The sequence below is a fragment of the Molothrus aeneus genome, chromosome 1, assembly GCF_037042795.1.
Source record: "Molothrus aeneus isolate 106 chromosome 1, BPBGC_Maene_1.0, whole genome shotgun sequence".
Taxonomy (NCBI): Eukaryota; Metazoa; Chordata; class Aves; order Passeriformes; family Icteridae; genus Molothrus; species Molothrus aeneus.
Window position 1 is genome coordinate 140,217,572 of NC_089646.1, and position 17,729 is coordinate 140,235,300.

The following is a 17,729-nucleotide window of genomic DNA, read 5'->3' on the forward strand; positions in this document are numbered from 1 at the left end:
GCAGACCAGTGTGATACTATGATTTAGCCATCTATACACTTAAGTTTATACTGGGGAAGGGGAATCTCAGCCCATCCCACTCCTACCAGTTTGATGCCAGTGCCAAACCAAGATGCCAAGCACATGGAGAGGGACTGCAGGTCAGCAGGAGAGCACCTGAAAGGCAGCACAAAGGAATTCCATCCACTCCAGTCAGTAAGGCAATTCATCAGTGCCCTAACTCAAATGCCTCTATGAAAATGCACATCACATGGGGAAAAAACAGGAGTTAGAGACATGCACACGCTTGCAGGCCACAACCTTGTTGGCGTCATGGAGACATGATGGCATGGCTGCTATGACTGGAGCATTGAAATGGAAGGACACAGATGTTTTAGGAAGGACAGGCAAGGAGACAGGAGGGGATGTCACACTCAGCTGTCACTGGTGCTTTCTTTGGGAGTGGATGAGGAGCCAACAGAGTTTATGGGTCAGGACTAAAGGGAGGAAATAGACAGATGTCATTATAGTGAGGGCCTGCTACAGGCCACCCACCCAGGAAAACCAAATGGATGAGGTCACCTATAGACAGATAAAAGCAGCCTAGTTGTTCACAGGCCCTATCCCTCACGGGGGACATAAACATCCCAATGCCTATTGGAAGGACAACAAAGCAGGGCACAAGCAGTCCAGGAGGTTCCTGAAATGCATTGATGGCAACTTCCTTCTCCAAGGGATAGAGGAGCCAGCAAGGAGAGGTGTTATGCTGGACCTTGTTCTCATCAGCAAGGAGGAGATGACAAGGATTGTGAAGCAGCCTGGGCTTCAGTGACCATGAAATGGTGAAATTTGAGATCCTTAGGGCATTGGGGAGGTCACACAACAAACTCCCTGGAGGTTTCACACAACTCACTTCCCTGGAGTTCAGGAGAGCAGATTTTGTCCTCTTGAGGTACTCCGCTTGATAGAATCCAATGGGATCTAGTGGAATGTGTCCCTGACCATTGGGGGTGGAATTAGATGATTGTTTATCACAGTCTGCAGTCACTGAGACCCCTTGTTCAGCTTGGCCAGGGGGAGCTGGAAAATAAGGGACAGGAATGATGGTCTTGCCTGAAAAAATAAATACTTCAATAACAAAATAACAAACATGGAAACTGCAGAGTGCAGGGGCAAGATCCCAAGACTGGGGGGGGTGGCCCCACAACCAGGTATAGGGGGTCTTTTGAGGGCAAGGGTCCAGTCACAAACACCAACTCGGAACAGGACCTTATTTGTATCACATACTGAATCAACTGAGAACAAGAACCAGAAACCTGACCAAATATAGGATAGTTCTATTAACATACTGACTCCCATGACCCCACTCTTCTCACCATGGCCTGGCCAGGTGTGCCTCCCTCAGTATCCTGTTTCCCATGGCCTTCTGTAAATGCTCCTGAGACAAAACCACTATTCAACCTGGCTGGATGCGACTCCATAATTGTTAAGGTCTCTTCCCAAAACCATTCTATGATTTTGTGATTACCACACAGCCTGAAGTACAGATGACTCTTCATGTGTAAATGATTGCAATAGATGCCATGGTCAAGTCAGCCTAAAACTACATCCCTCACAAATGTTTCTCACAGTTAAGAGGTGATGTTTTCAAAGAGTTGAGAGCTGAATGTCCTTTGACAGGAGCAATTTTCTTTGTTCACACATAATTTTCACATAGAATGTACATTTACAGATGAGAGGTGTTTGATTTCTACAGCACTTGAATGCTTCTCATGGCCACGCATACAGTGCTATACTGTAGCTCTAATGTTTTAGAGTCCACTATGCAAATGGAAGAAGAAATATTGCTACTGACTGGATTCCTGAAGACAGAAGTATCAGGTTGTCCTATAGACAATTAAGCTAATGAAACATGATTTTTTTCATATTTGAGTCCTATTTCATTTATGTCAGCCACATCACCCTGGTAAAATTACCTCTTCTCTGCAGCAGATGATCCTTTATGAAATACACATATAAGAAGAAAAAAGCATGCATTAGTGTTGAACTACATGCATATGAAATGGCTGCTTGTTCCTAAAGGGAATGTGTAATGGCTGATTTCACACTCCATTGGCCTCAAGTGATGTACTATTTTGGCCCTTTCTCCCTTTAGACAATACCACTTTCAGTAAATTTGTAGGGACATCATTAATTATCTTCAAGAATTCTACACAGCTTTCAGTGAGATTAAAATTACCCAATATATTTCAAAATTATCAAGAAGAGACAAACTTAGTGGAATAAACTTCAAATTAATCTCATTTCATCAGGAAAAAGATGCTAAATTTTCCATTCATAATAAACATTATCAGGAATTCTGAGAACAAACACGGTATAAAATGTATCAAAGTTACTGAGATTACTAAATTACTTAGTTACTGAACTAAGAGTTCCTGAATAAGTTATTCACCCACAGTTTCCAAAGTGTGATATTTTTCTGCCAACAAAACAATAAAACAATACCAGAACATGTTTGGATTTTTCTCTTCTTTTACCTAGAAGCCCTTCATATGTTTTATTTATATTTTTTCCATCCCAAGTAAGACAAAATCAAACATTTATTATGTGCATTTTCAAGCAAGATGCTGAAGGTACAGCTCCCAGAAGCCTCTGTGTTAACATTTAAAATTTGAAAAGACAGAGATTTAATAGAGACTTAATTTGGAGCTTACTCTTCTTGGTCTGTTGACAAAAAGTAAGCAAAGCAGGAATCCTAGCTGTAACTTCTCAGCAATGGTAATTTGAGACAAAGAAATGATCTGGCACAGAGGGAAAGAAGGTCCAATTGCAAGAAGGGGTTGGAAGGCTGGAACCAGGAATGTCAGAGACAACGCATGCCTTGCAAGGGAGTGAAGTTCCATGCCTTGGCAAAGAGGTGATATGCAGCCTCAGCATTGCCTTGCAGGCATCCAGGAACAGGAGCCCTCAGGTGCCCAAGCTCAGTGGCCACCTTTGTGCAACAGAGCTGCCCTGGGGGATGCACCCCCCAGCTGGGCTGAGGCGCTCATGGAGCTGCTCCTGGGACTGGTGCTGGTGAAAATGTATCCAAGGGAAGTCCTTGTGACCCATATTTGCAGACTCCATGTAGGAACATGTATTGTGATGTGGGACTTTAAGCAAGCATTGTTCATTAATCATTTTCTGTTAGATTTAAGCACAAATGTGCTTAGCTTTCCTTGAGTGGTACCATAAAAATTCTCCAGCACAAGCCTCTTTAGAAAAAAGCTTTATTCAGAGGATGATTTTCAGCTAGTTTTTGTGATAACTGTTCTCTTCCAGGAGAAATAGTCCAGTTTGTTAGCCTTTATGGTGAGAGATATTTACCAATCCCCCATGTAAACTTGTGTGGTTCTGCAGAAGATCTTCATTGAATTTTAGCATTATTATATATAAAAATGGCAAAATGAGTGGGTAAGTAAGTTGTAAACAATATTTTTTAGTAAAATCAGGATTACCCTGTAAGTAGGATAAGAGCTTGGTAGCCAGTGTCAAACCTAGAGACCAGGAAGGTCACTGTGCTGGCTACTGGATGGGCCATGGGGTCCCAGAGGCAGCTGTTGGGGAGACCATTGAGACTGGGGGTCAGCTGAGACACCCATTTGTGTGTGGGTGAGCGTGAAGCAAATGAGGTCAGGGCATTTGGGACCAGCTGCCAGGCAAGTCTAAAAGTATAAGCCAAGTCTGGAGGGCTCCATAACATGCCCTTAGACCTCACAGTCATGCAATATTGTGGTCATGGTCATGTAATAGCTGACAAATTTGTACTCCTCATGTAAAGCTATTTTATGTACTAGATTTTTTTTCTATTCAGTTTGTCACAAGGTGTTTCTAACTAGTGGAACAGTTTCAGTTAAGTGAAACTCAACTGAACTCTTCTGAACTCTTCCTGCATGTTCCCATCTCCTTTGCATATGGAATACAGAAAAAGTAAATTCCCCCTAGCAGAGGAATATAGTGATGCTTCCTAGGGAAAGCTAATGCTTTCCCATTCCTTCTCCATTCTCACCTACTTTATGTCTCAAAAGTATTCTACACTGGTCTCCAGATTTGCCATTTATCTACCATCCTCAGTCATAAAGAAAATGTTTGATATGAATGAAGGCTTCCAGGGATTCCTAGAGGAAACTTGTTTTTCAGAGAAATAACTAAAACCATCATGGAACATAATGTACATTGTCATTTAAAGTCAAGTAAAATACATCATGCTAGAAACATGATTCAGCTTTTGAAAGCTTGAAATTCAGAAGCCCAGGCAAGGGGCACTAAAGGAGAAAACAATTATTTTAGCATGATTTTGTGGTACAATGGTTGTGGCTATGCTTGGCAACTGGTTGTTGGAGACTGCATCAACACAGGAGTGCAGGCAGAGTCCTGCTTACAGTCCTGTTTATCTTTACACCTGTATTATTTCTCTCACTAGAAAAAAACAAAAAAAGTATCTAAAATGTAGATAAAATTCCTCCTCATCTGAATCAGGGATAGCTATGACAGCTACATCTTTATGGAATAGCAATTAAGTAGCAGTGTAAAGCACTAGATAGCATTGCCCTCATGGATTTGAGAAGCAGCAGTCTGAGTAATTTGCTGCCTTCTGTCTTGTGGTAACTCTTGCACCCTGCATGAGCTAACTTTACACTGAAAATGCATTTGCCATTTTATCTGACAGTCATCTCTCAAGGATTGTCAGTCTATTGGTCTCCTTTTCAGACCAGCAATCTGCTACCCTACTGAGGGTACTCTCCATTCCCACCAAAGGGTAATTAACATTATCCTGTCTGAATGCTTCTTTTCACCCCTACAAAATTTGAAATAAACTACTACATGAAAAGTGCTCACATAGGTATATAATTAAATCCTTTAGTAATAATCCCTTTATTTCAGTCAGTGCAATATCTTATGAGTAGAAGACCTGCAGCTCACAATTTGAAATCTTGGTAATTACTCTATTCAGGAAAACCACTGTGCCTATACAAAGCCTTCTCCAGATGGAAGCATATGCAAAGATTTGGCCTGATCAGTACTTGGATAGGATGTGCACTGACTGCACTTGCATCAGGGACTGATTCACTGAGTAGCTTTCCACAGCAGCTAAAATGATGCTTTAAGGTATTATATTCTTGAATATGTTGCATTCATTAAAGACAAGACATATTAGCAAAGGATACTAAGTGACATTACTTTTTTTACCTAACTTTCCACAACATGAATAACCTCAGGGCTGTTGATCTCCTTTCACCTCCTTACAGTGTCCCTGTATTTTCCCTTGCATGCAGGATTCTTCCCTGGCCTCACTCCTACACAGATCTGCAATGCTATTTTCCCTGGCAAATAGCTGTCACATTCCACTCTAGAACAAACTGCTCCTTTTTGATGGGCACAGTGCTATTTCCAAATGAAGTTTGCTGGCTGTTATATTATTCTCCAGGGTGAAATGAGATATATAGTCACATAACAGTAAATGGAATGTTTTCACCAGAAAACAGCTTGGTAATTTTCTCTGGTGAATGCCTTAACTTCTGGTTGCCAGATCTTCCTATGAGACATGTTTATAAATTCCATACAGGCCCTCCAATATTCTTCTCAATAATCATGAGGCATTTACACCAAATGAACAACACCAAAGAAGAACTGGGCACCGAAAGGCTAGATATCATTCATAGTATTGTTATTGCACTAGTTTCTAGCACACTATTACCCTAACGTAATTAGCATTCTTCCCAAACAATTCAAAGGCACAGTTTGTGAATTAGCCAACAGAATGTACACTTTCAGTATAGTCTGAATGTAGCTGCCCTGAATTGGAAGCAAAGACAGTTTAATAGCAAGGACATAGCCAGATTTTACTCCCTGGTCTCAGAATCAGAGCTACTGTCCCAGCCTAAATGTCCCCTTAGGATCAAGTGATCATTTTAGTACATAGCCATGCACAGTGTAATAGTAAAAGATAGTAATAAGCAATTTGTCTATGTGTCTAACAATCCCAGACAGGTATCATTTACACACATGGTAGGTTCAATTTTAGTTAACAAATCTATCATGAATGGAGATACTTTGCCATATGCCTGAGAAGTCAGGTAGATAAGTCATTGTTGGTCCCCTTGAAATCCAGGGGAGGTATAGGTGCCCTCTGGCCCCAGGACTAGGTATGAATGTTTCTAAAAAAAGTCTACAGCTCAGTTACAGAGCAGCAAGGTAAAATTAGGTATTCTGTAGCAAAAGTAAGAATGGAGAGATCTTGCAAGAAGTCTAGAAGAATCTCTGAGAATTTTTGAGTTCCAAATTAAGACATTTCCATTTAGGTGTCTACATGGAGTCGTAGGAGTTGATACATTATTATGGTCAGTAAGGAACTGAGTTCAACTGACATGTCCAAACGTGTGCTTATTGTCATGCGAAAATATGACAATAAGCACAAAATAGCCAAGATATTCCACGGAACTGACATAAATGGCAGTAGACTTATGTAAGACATCTTGTCTCTCTGGATGAGTAACTGGGAGCCAAGAATATCTAAGCAACTGCATAAAAATGCAAATTTTTCCCATAACTAGTGCTTTCTATGAACATAAACTAATCAGACCATATAAATGGCCCATGGAAAAATGTCTGATGTAGTTGACTTTCAGCATCCTATTGACCAAACTGAAGGTCATGGAGCCCAAGATGGAAGCAAAATAAATTATGCTTTATACTTTTAGCAAAATCTGGGGCTTTTCCCCTTTTTTCTAGCTTCAGATCTCAGTTAGAGAATATGGTAACACTAAGGCACAAAGCAATGAACAGGAATAACTTGGAAAGACTTCTCTTATTTTAAAATTTTAGTATTGAAACTCTGGTGTCAGTAGTGGAAGAAAGAAAGTGTTTGCGCAAGATAAAGCTACAAAGGCATATTGTGTTGAAAATAAATGTAGCAAAAAAGGACAAAAGACACATTTTTGTAAAAGAAAGCATCTTTTTATAGCCATTAATTACAAATTATTCGCCAGCAATAAATTAATAGAATAGTCAAAGTTGCTAGTATAATTTCCTATTCATGAGGAATGCCAAGTAGGAATGATCACTTACCATTTGCATATCATTGAAATTAATGCCACTCTCATGTATAAAGAATACAATAAAAAAGTTAAAATAATTAGACTTTAATCTATCAATTGTAAATACATTAGCAGCTTTCTCATAATGCTTTAAAGTCAGAAAGGCACATAACAAGATTGAATTTCAGGATCTTTGACAATCATTTTCCATTTCAGGACAAAAGAAATTGCTGTCCATAATCACTACACAAAGGAGAGTTTAGCCTACCCAGGCCAATGGTCATTTTATTTTCAACTCACCATGTGCTATGTTACCCAGTCTTTTGGAAGAGTGATTTAATTTACATCATTGTGGATGGACAAACACATCCAGATTTAACCTTGAGCCATCCTGAAGTGCTTCTGATAGCCTGTGTATCTCTATTGCCCTTAGTGGAATCATAATAATGAAAATAAATTAATAAATAGCTGTTAGTATGTATTGCTCCCCAAGGGAAGAGGAAAGTGACAATGAGGCAGGCAGGGCACTGTCCCCTCCAACACAAGGGCAGTTTTACAACACTCAAACAAGAAGAGCAGAGCAGGCTGGTGACAGAAACCAAAGGCAACCAGCAGCACAGTGACAGCCAAACACCTCTATAGCTCCCTTCTTATCTCCCAACAGGATGATAAGGGTTACAGCTGCACTTTGAGCATAGGCACCCACAGAGAAGGGTGTTGCAGAGCTTGTAGGTATACATGGGCCCTTGGCATTATTTTCTGGAAAATATGTCGGAAATGAAAGAAAAATTCAACATGTAACAATAGTCATAAAACAGGTTTATGATATATTTCTGAAGTCTGAAAGACCAAAAAATTTGTACATTTGAACTCATTAATCTGATGTGTTCATGGATTGATCCAATGAGGTCACTCCCTAGATTCCGTCAATGAAACCCTGAAACAATCAATGATTAGAAGTGACATACAATGCACACTTCAGGAAATTGCCTTTCTCCCTCTGAGCCCTGAGCCTCCATAAGGACAGGCAGCCATCTCCTACTAAGGGGTTGAATATGGATCTCCAGTTTAGCAGTATTCTGCAAGTTAGACTGCTCTGAGAAGTCTGCATACCTGGAAGCAGCTGTAACAAGCAAGGTAGGTGTCCCTCCACTGATCAGAGTCAAGGGTGTTTGGAGCTCAGAACCTGGATCTGCAGACTGTCTTGCAGCTGTAATCCCTCCAGGATGATCAATTTTGTGGGATGTAATTCTATATCATAATAACACTAAAAGTGGTCCTCTAACATCTTGGACAGAATGTAATTTTTTGAGAAAGATATGTTTAAGTTACAATACAACAGTAATGACTGGAGTGTTCTTCAGGGCATCCCTGATAATAAACTATTTCTGTGACTTAAATTATGAAAATTCCAAGTTCCATTGCTGCCAGATTAATTTACAGGAAAATGTAAAGACAGAAAATGCTTTATTTTATTTCTGAGTCAGAAACAGAAACTCATAGTGAAAGAGCCCTATTAAGTAAAACGGGGTTGTTGTAGTGTGTTTTTATATTTTGTAATACTTTGAAGTAGTTTTGTTTTGTATTCCTATATTTTTCCCAAATGGTTTATCCCAGACTGTACTCCCCTCCCTTTATCTGTGTTATCCCTCTCCTGGGATGAGATCATTCCCTAAACCCCCACCCTGGCTCTCTGTCAATCACTCAGCATCCCAGCCCCCCATCCAGAAGTTTCGGTCCAAGTTGTCGAGTGATTTGCCAGAGGCCAGGGGTCAGCCCCCCAGGCCTAGTCCCATATGCTGTCCGATATGCCTGTCCCCCAGTATCTGTCCCCCAGAGATACCTATTGGTCAGTAAATGTTATCTGCTTTTGGTTTCCTCCCCCCTTTAAATGTGAACTCCGGACATCCACCTGGGCTCTCGGCAGGAGGCCCCCTGAGGTGCAGGAGTTCCTCCGGGACTCCTTAATAAAACCTTGGACTAACCCCTGCTGAGAGTCGGCCCCTTCTCTTCTACCGATGTCTCTGCTGTCTCTGCTGCGGCGAAGGCAACCAGCCTAAGTGCCCTCAATACCCTCGGGGCACAGAGAGTGTCTCCCTGCTGTCGGCCGTGTCGGGGCTGCCCTCCCCGGTGTCTGCCGACTCGGGACTGGCCCAGGGTTCCTGAGAGGCTCGCAGAGAGACTGAGACACGGGGTAAACTCAACAATCTTAAACTGATAGTAAGAAAGCTGGAAAAATTCTCCAGGGGAACTCAATTTATTCTCATAGACAGAACAGATTTAGGCTGAAGAGTTATTTTAAAGAAGGATACTTACTTAGAAATTGGAAATCACTTCATTCCCATGACAGGGAAAAGTAGAATAAAAACTGCTTTCAGAAATGAAGGGGACTAAGCAAGTACAAGAAAATAGATCAGCCAAGAGTTATTTAAGAGTACAGAAGATATTGCAATACTCTTCCGAAGCTAGCTCTTTCTAAAATTATCTGTTGGCGAGTTTAAGTTTCCATCTAAATTATTTAAGAAATAAGAGTGACTTATCTCACCATGCAGCAAAAACAAGAGCAATCACTGATAATAACAAAAGGACTCTTTACTGTAATAAGTTTTAATTTCACAAGAAAATAGTCCTAAAAGCCAGAGTGGTTGGCTTTGAAAACTCTTTTCCATTTAACCACCTTACATTCAGGTTTCTCTAACCAGAGGAAAAAAGAGAAGCAATTCCTGTCTTAGTTCAAGAGAATTTATCTTTGATGTTGTGCTTACAATGTTTATCATTCAGCTAAGTCCCCACATTTCAAAGTGGAGGTTGCACTGCAACCACTGGAAATAGAAAAATTGAACATGAAAAAAACCGCAAAGTGCTTTGAGGTATTCCAGTGAAAACCGATTTGATATGACTTTATTGCCTACAGTAGCAGACTCTGTGCACTCAATAATCCCAGCTTCCTTACTGCTGCCTTGACCACAGAAATGAACAGTCTGGTAATTAGCAGCACATAGGTAGCCCTAAGGACACCAAAAAAATATTAAATAGAATACACATGAAGTAACATAAATTTATGCCATTTCCTTAACAAAATGCACCAGATTGAATCTATTCTAAAACTTACCTCTGAGAGTGATTTTCTTTTTTAATAGCAGAGAGGTATAAAACCCAGGTTCAACTGAGTGAAATTTTTTAACCCAGATTTTAATGCAAATGTATTGAGCATTTTGGAGAGTATGTATTTTGTTTCCTATAAGAAACTTAACTGAACTCTATAAAAATAGGAGGACTTGCACCAGACAACTGCACATAATGCAAAGTTATGCAACAGTCTCGGCCCCCTCCAAGGGGAGGATCCTGGGCATTCTCACCTGGCCCAACTGTATATTAATCCATTGAATTCCATGTTTTTGGGGAATCCTCACTGCCAAGAAGATCAGAAGAAGAGGATCAACAGGCAGTATCAGGATCCACAGAGTAGTGACATTTTCTTCTTAATCTGTCTCTCTCACTGTCTTTTTCCCCTTCTCCAACTTTTCTATTTCTTTCTTTCTCTGTCTCTCTCTCACACCCATATTTACTGTTAAATAAAATCCATATACTGGCTTTGGCATATGGGCTTGTTTTCACCTTGATTCAGGCAGGGGCTTCTCTCTGATAATTTTAATAACCAGGTCATACCATCTCCTTATAGTAATATGAGCAAGCTTATCTCCCTAAAGCCATCTTCTACTTCTTATCCGAATGTCCTAAAGATTCATTACCTGTGACAGGACTGACAGCCCAGAGTCAGCTTGTTCCTCCATGCTACAGTATCTCAAACCAGGTTTACTTGTAATGCTGAGTCATCTTGACCTGTTTCTGGAGGAATTTAGTGAAAGAAACCATCCATGCTTTTTCAACATCAGTGTTCTTGGCAATGATATCACCTGAGGTTTTTCAGATTCAAGAAAGATCATATTTTCCTAGCTTCAGGTGTTCATCATGTGCATTAAATAAAATAGAAATATAACTGCCATTCATGGGAACAGAAGCTTAGCTCAAGAGCATTTCTATCTTAAAGTCCTGGCTAAAAAGGCTAAACTTAAACACCTAAAACAAATAATCAAGTGTTTAAAATACCTTCCAGATTCCTTTATGATTTCAAGCATCAAATCATTTTCAAGAAAACTCTGAACATTACCAGCATATTTGAAAGGCTGTATATCTAGAACATGCTTGAAGGTGCTTACTCTCAGTATATTAACTTTTGGGTTAATATTCTGTTGAAGGTGAGAACAATGAGGCAATTCCATGTGTTCCCACCAGGTTCTCAGGTTGAGACACAAGGGCATTGGGGTAGTGGATGTTTCTTTGGGAATCCAAGCACGTCTCACCTAATGGACCACATGCATTCTGGACACCTTCTCCCATTCTTGTGCTGCTCCATTTTTTGTTGGTCTTCCACATATCTTGTCCTCTAATATCATGTCTCTCCACACACAGTCTCACAGTTCTTTTTTCTCCAGTCACTAAACCCGGAGCCTCTGTATCTGGTTATCTCACAGTCACCGATTTCCCCCTCAATCTATAGCCTTATTGACAATGGTCTTTGTTTAGTACATAGTTTTTGGGCTACTAATCCATAAACCCAGACAGAGAGGACTATTATTCCGTAAACCCAGATATATCTACTCTTACTATAAACTTAATCCATCTGTCCCTGCATCTAATATATTTGTTAACCCAGAAAACATATAAAAGGTTTGCATCAAACAATGAAATCTTCTCCCAAAAGAATTTCTGTCAAGTGCCAAACAAAACATTTGCCACTCTTCTCATGGTAAGCTAAATGGAAAAAAGAATCATTGAAGTTTTTCAGTATCTAAGATAAAGCCATGGTAAGAAAGAAATTCTTTAGTTATGACTAATCTTCCAGTGGACTTAGAAACCCAAATCATGTGTTGGAAGTTTTTTCTTCTTTGTTCCATAGAAAGACTAATAGGAAAAAACTGCAGTATGAGTACTTTGCAAGGACAACTCTCTATGATGAATAACATGTTTAAAACCTCCTCTCACCTCTCCAGCATCCAGTCCCTGTACAATAGCTAGAGATGCAGAAGAAACAGGCTCAGAGACATTTCAAGACATCACTCAAAACCAGGAGCAGATGGTTATTAAGATAACTGCTTTTGTCTCTGGTGATCATGAAAAAGTCATGTTTGATTTATTAACAAAATCACAGAATCACAGAATAAGCTGAGTTGGAAGGGATCCACAAGGATCCTGAAATCCAACTCCTGACCCTGAGCAGGGACATCCCAAAGAATCCCACCAGGTGCCTGAGAGCGTTGCCCAAACTCTCATTGAACTCTGTTAGGCTGGTGCTGTGACCACTTCCTGGGGAGCCTGTTCCAGTGCCCAACCACCCACTGAGTGAAGAACATTTTTCCTAATATCCAACCTAAGACTCCCCTGACACAGCTTCAGGCTATTCCCTTGGGTCCTTTCACCGTTGACCACAGAGAAGAGATCAATGTCTGCCTCTCCTCTTCCCCTCATGAGGAAGTTATAACTGCAGTGATGTCTCTCCTCAATGTCTCTTCTCCAGGCTGAACAGACCAAGTGACCTCAGCCACTCCTCAAAAAGCTTCTCCTCAAGGCCCTTCACCATCTTTGTTGCCCTCCATTAAGTGCTCTCAAATAATTTAACATATTTCTTATATTGTGGCACCCAAAACTCCCCCAGCACTCAAGGTGAGGCTGCCCAGAGCAGAGCAGGACAATCCCCTCCTGGCTGCCTGGCTGGTGATGCTGTGCCTGATGCCCCCCAGGACACACTTGGCCCTCCTGGCTGCCAGGGCACTGCTGACTCATGTTCATCTTGCCATCGACCAGGACCCCCAGGGCCCTTTCCATGGCACTGCTTTCCAGCATCTCATTCCCCAGTCTGTCCATGCATCCAGGGTTGCCCCATCCCAGGTACAGAATCCAGCACTGTCCCTTGTTGAACTGCATGTGGTTGGTGATTGCCCAGTACTATGATTTGCTGAGGTCTTTCTGCTTTATGCATTAAAATATTATAGTTTCATTCATTCACATGTTTTCTCTTGCCTAGATTAAACCCCTTCAAATGCTTCAAGATTTATTCATAGATTTATGCTTTTGCTAGTGATTTTATCTTATTTGAAGTATTTTGGCCTGTTGAAATTGTTTCTCAGAAATTAAAGCTTGGTACACAGAAAATAGACACTAAATCTGGTGATATTTTACCAGTTATCCTACCTCTTACACATCAGATCTCCTGTCAGGACTTACGAGAAGAGAAGCTATTTGTTGCAAGCGGATAACACTGCTGACTCATCTTTAGTTACCATTTCTAAGCAACCCTTCACAGTTGCTATTTCATCAATCCATACTCCTGCCCAACCCTAAAGCATAAATACATTGGTATGTCCACTGTTCCACTGAACTCTACACTATACAGCTTGTTTTTGGCCTAACAAACCACTCAGTCTCTACTTCATATACACATTCAGGACTATAATTAAAACTACAGTTTCATGTTCTAGTCATTTTCCTCCATGATGAAATACTGGACACTACTGCCAGGTTTAGGCACTGAAGGAGATAGGCTGTAGATGTAGCTAAACAGGAAAAATCTTACTACAATCTATGCCTAGTGTTTAGTCTTCAGGACATATTCAGGGTAAGTGGGCCCACAGCTGGTGGTGGATAATAAAAATTAAGTATGATGGATCATTATATGCAAATATGTGTGTCTTCTCTCTGACAGTCTGTGATTACATACAATCTTCCTGATGGACCTCACAAGTCCCATGACCACTATCTTCTTTGAGTTTTTATGATATGTGTATTCTTAGAGTATGTAGAAGACTAGTTGTGTGGACAGGAATCCCAACATGAGTTAGAAGAATTAAAAAAGCAAGGAAACAAGTCCACTTAAATTTCTGAAGTGAATAATGTGAGAGGAAGAAAAAGAAACACAAAGGATAGAGGTTCAGAATGGAAATACCCAGAGCCATGTAAAGTATACCTAAAATCTCCCTGAGTTGCCTAATTCACAGGACATTCTCCATTTCATATTTGGATTCATCTCAGAATTGCCCTTTGTGAAACATGTATGTGTCCCAGTAGCTTATAGGCAGAAGCAGGAGTTCAGCAACAATGAGAAAAGAGTGGTCAGAGCAACAAGCTCTGGGTGCAGATGCCCAACCACTGTCAATCCTCTTTTAAATATTACTGGCTGCTTATCTGAGCTATGAGCACCATATTTACAGACTCAACAGAAATAAATAGGATCTATCTGAATATTTAAGCTGTGTAACATCACACACGAATGGGACATTCAGATTTCCCATTAGTGAGTGCAGAATGCAGATGTCATTGGCCAAAACTTCACAACATATGTACATTTCAGAGCACCATTTTGTGTACAATTAACTGAATATTTCTACACCCATAAATAATGAGCAGATCAAGTTCAGATGTGAATTGTGCAGACTTCAGCCAGTTTGCTTCTTTAAAAATTTGATCCTGTATCTGGGAACAAACTTCATCATTTTAAACGAAGTTGTGTTTCTCATTGAAGTTGTGTTTCTCATCTCAACTTGAAGGCAAGGTCCAAGTACCATGAGATTGATTGTTCATAATTTCTCCCATCTGAGAAAAAATTCTACCTTATGTTACTTTAATATCAGTTGGGGTGAAATTTGCATTTACTTTTATGAATGACAGGCTTCCCTAACTTCACATAAAAAGACAGAAGTTATCCATACTCACTGAAATTATTATGAATTCTACAGAAAAAAGAAAAAGGTTTTATTAAACTCTGTGCATGTGTGTAATAGGCAAGACTCAACTGGCTTGTGATACACAGTAAGTCAGGAAACCAGCTACCATCTGTTTGACACTCTTTTAGACAATTTATGTTACTTTAATATACAGTTTTCTCTTTAATCCCATTGGGTAACATCTCACAATTGTGCATACAGAAGAAAAAATTCATCTCTTAAGTTCCATATCACCCACTTGCTATGTAGTTATAAATGGCATTCATATAAAATTGCAGAGGTAAAAATTGCAGAGAGGTGAAACTATTAAGGGAATAAATGGGGGAATGAAGAGGGAATGAGGGGGCAATATTAACAGTACTCTATCAAACCATTGTGAAATTGCTATACTTGGTGAGTCGTGATAACTTAAAACAGAGGCACAGAGTCCTAAGGAAAAGTATCGATCAACATTACTTTTTCCTCTTTTATTCTTAAATAGGAATATTTCCTTCCTGAACTGATGAAGAAGGTGCATTTAAAAAATAAAGTTTTCCTCACAAGAACTACAGAGCACATTCATGTCTAAAGGTATTTTATCAGTAGAGATTGAAAACATTAAAAAACATCTTATGAGACTACTTCCCAGACTATTTTGTGCAGAAACAACTGTTTAGACTGCTTCATGTAGCCAAAGGAGATATTTTCTGTCCCAAGTGGTAAGTATGCTTATTTCATTCAATATGCAAAGATAGGTTTGCTCTGATCCTTCAGGCTGCTGCTTTGGAGACTGAATTTGAAATTATTTATATTGTGCTATTGATAACAGTTAGACTCATTGAAAGGAACTGAGTGGCATGTAGTCTATTTAATTATGGCTTAGCATCAAACCAGGCTTAGTCTTTGTTGTTAGGGTAAAAAAAAGGTACCGACAAAACAACAACAACAGCAGCAACAAAAACAACAACGAGATAATAGTACTGAGATTTCCTGGCACATATGCAGTGAGTTTTGGCTAAGGAAAAGAAAGGCATGATTCTGTGCTTTTCACATCAGAGAAATACAGCATCAAAAAGACATTGTTTGTGATGAAAAGTGCCTCATAAAAACAAAGCAAAGGACAACTTCCTTCTTTCCTCACCAAAAACGTCATTGTGGATTTCATCCACCCTTTCTGAACTCCATTTCTACTCATTGCAATGTGATTTGCATAAGATCTCCTGTGCATAAGTACACAGGAAATCATCTCATTTGTGTTCATGTGATGTCTTTCCCACAACACAACAGCCCAGCTCCTTCCCTTTCATAGATTTAACATCCGAGCTATACTGAGGTGAGTGGAGAGAAGGAGTCCAGAGGCAATGTTCTGATGATCACCCTGCCAAAGCAGGGCTGAGCCTGGTTTATCTGGAGATCCTGGCTCCTGCTGCATCCATGGATCTCAGTGCAGAGTACTGTGCAAAGTCTACAGGTCATAAATGAAAGAAGCACAGACAAATGGGGACCTCTAAGACAGGGAACAAAAGACCATAATAACTGTATACAACAGTGGGAATTTCAGTACGACAAGAATGAAAGACCCTACTACAAATCCTCTGGTTCACCCCTCCACTCTGAGGCAGAAGCAGTTGTATGGCTGCAATGTTGGGCAGGCACCTGTCTGATCCAGCCTTCAAGTGCATCAGTATGAGGATTGCACAAATACCTCAGTTCCACCAAATATACTGTTAGAAAGTTTGTGTCATGTTAATCCTCATTGCTACAGAGCTGACCAAACCTCCTTATTCTTCCACAGCGGACAAGCAGACATGGAAAATACAGTATTCCCATATTCTTTGTCTGTTTCCCAGTTTTTGGCTAAACCTTCTCAATCTTCTCAGGACTAAAACATTGCAATTCACCTGAGTTCTTTTTCATTCTGAATGTTTTCTATGGGATCAATTTCCTATAGGTAGGCCTCATAGGTTCACAGATGCACAAGGCCCAAAAATGTTTTAAGAATTCCACCTGATGACTTACCAATGTTGAATAAAGAAGTGTTTAATTGCCATATCTTATAGGACATACTTTATCTACATGTCCTTTTTTCATATTTTGATGTTTTGGCAATAGCTTGAAATAATTGACTTGTCATCTTGTGTTTGCTTGCAGACAAGCAGTCCATCAAATATCATCCCACAATGATTTCTATATTGACACAAAATCTTATTCTTGTCCTTCACATATTCTTGCTCCCCAGCATAAAAGAATAAAATTATTTCTTCCTTTTATGCTTAAAACTGGTGAATTTCAGAGAAAATTTGCAAAACTTTCACAGTGAAGCTTCTACTAAAGATTCATTTAATTTTAATTGGAGCTTTAGACATGCAGAATCTTTTGCAGTTTGTTTTGTTTTTTTTTTAACCAAAGGTGAATTTTACTTAGTGGGTCATTTCCTTAGTTACCTTACATATATATTTATATATTTTACCAACATTTCTATCCATGTAGCTCTATCTGTAGAGATACTATATTTTAAAGAACTTAATCATCTCCATAAATGCCCTAATGTATATGCAACTACATCAATATATATCTGTACTTCTTATTAATGATCTTGATCTTTGAAATAGGTTTTTACTGAAATAACTGCTACCAGTTATTTCAGTTATATCAGTGTTCTAGTTAACTACACCAGCATGAGGGTAGAAAGAAATTGATCATGTATGGTATGCTTAAGGGCATACTGTTCTGATCGTAAGTGGTAAGAGTTAAGATATTTCTGCCCCAGCTAGTTGCTACTGCCCAATCCAATGCTCCTGTCTCCTGAAATCCATAACACATCTGTGTGTGTGCCTGTTTGTACCTTGGTTCTCTCCAAGCAGTGTACTGACAAAAGGCATATCAAGTAACCAGAAGTTCATCACTTTGTATG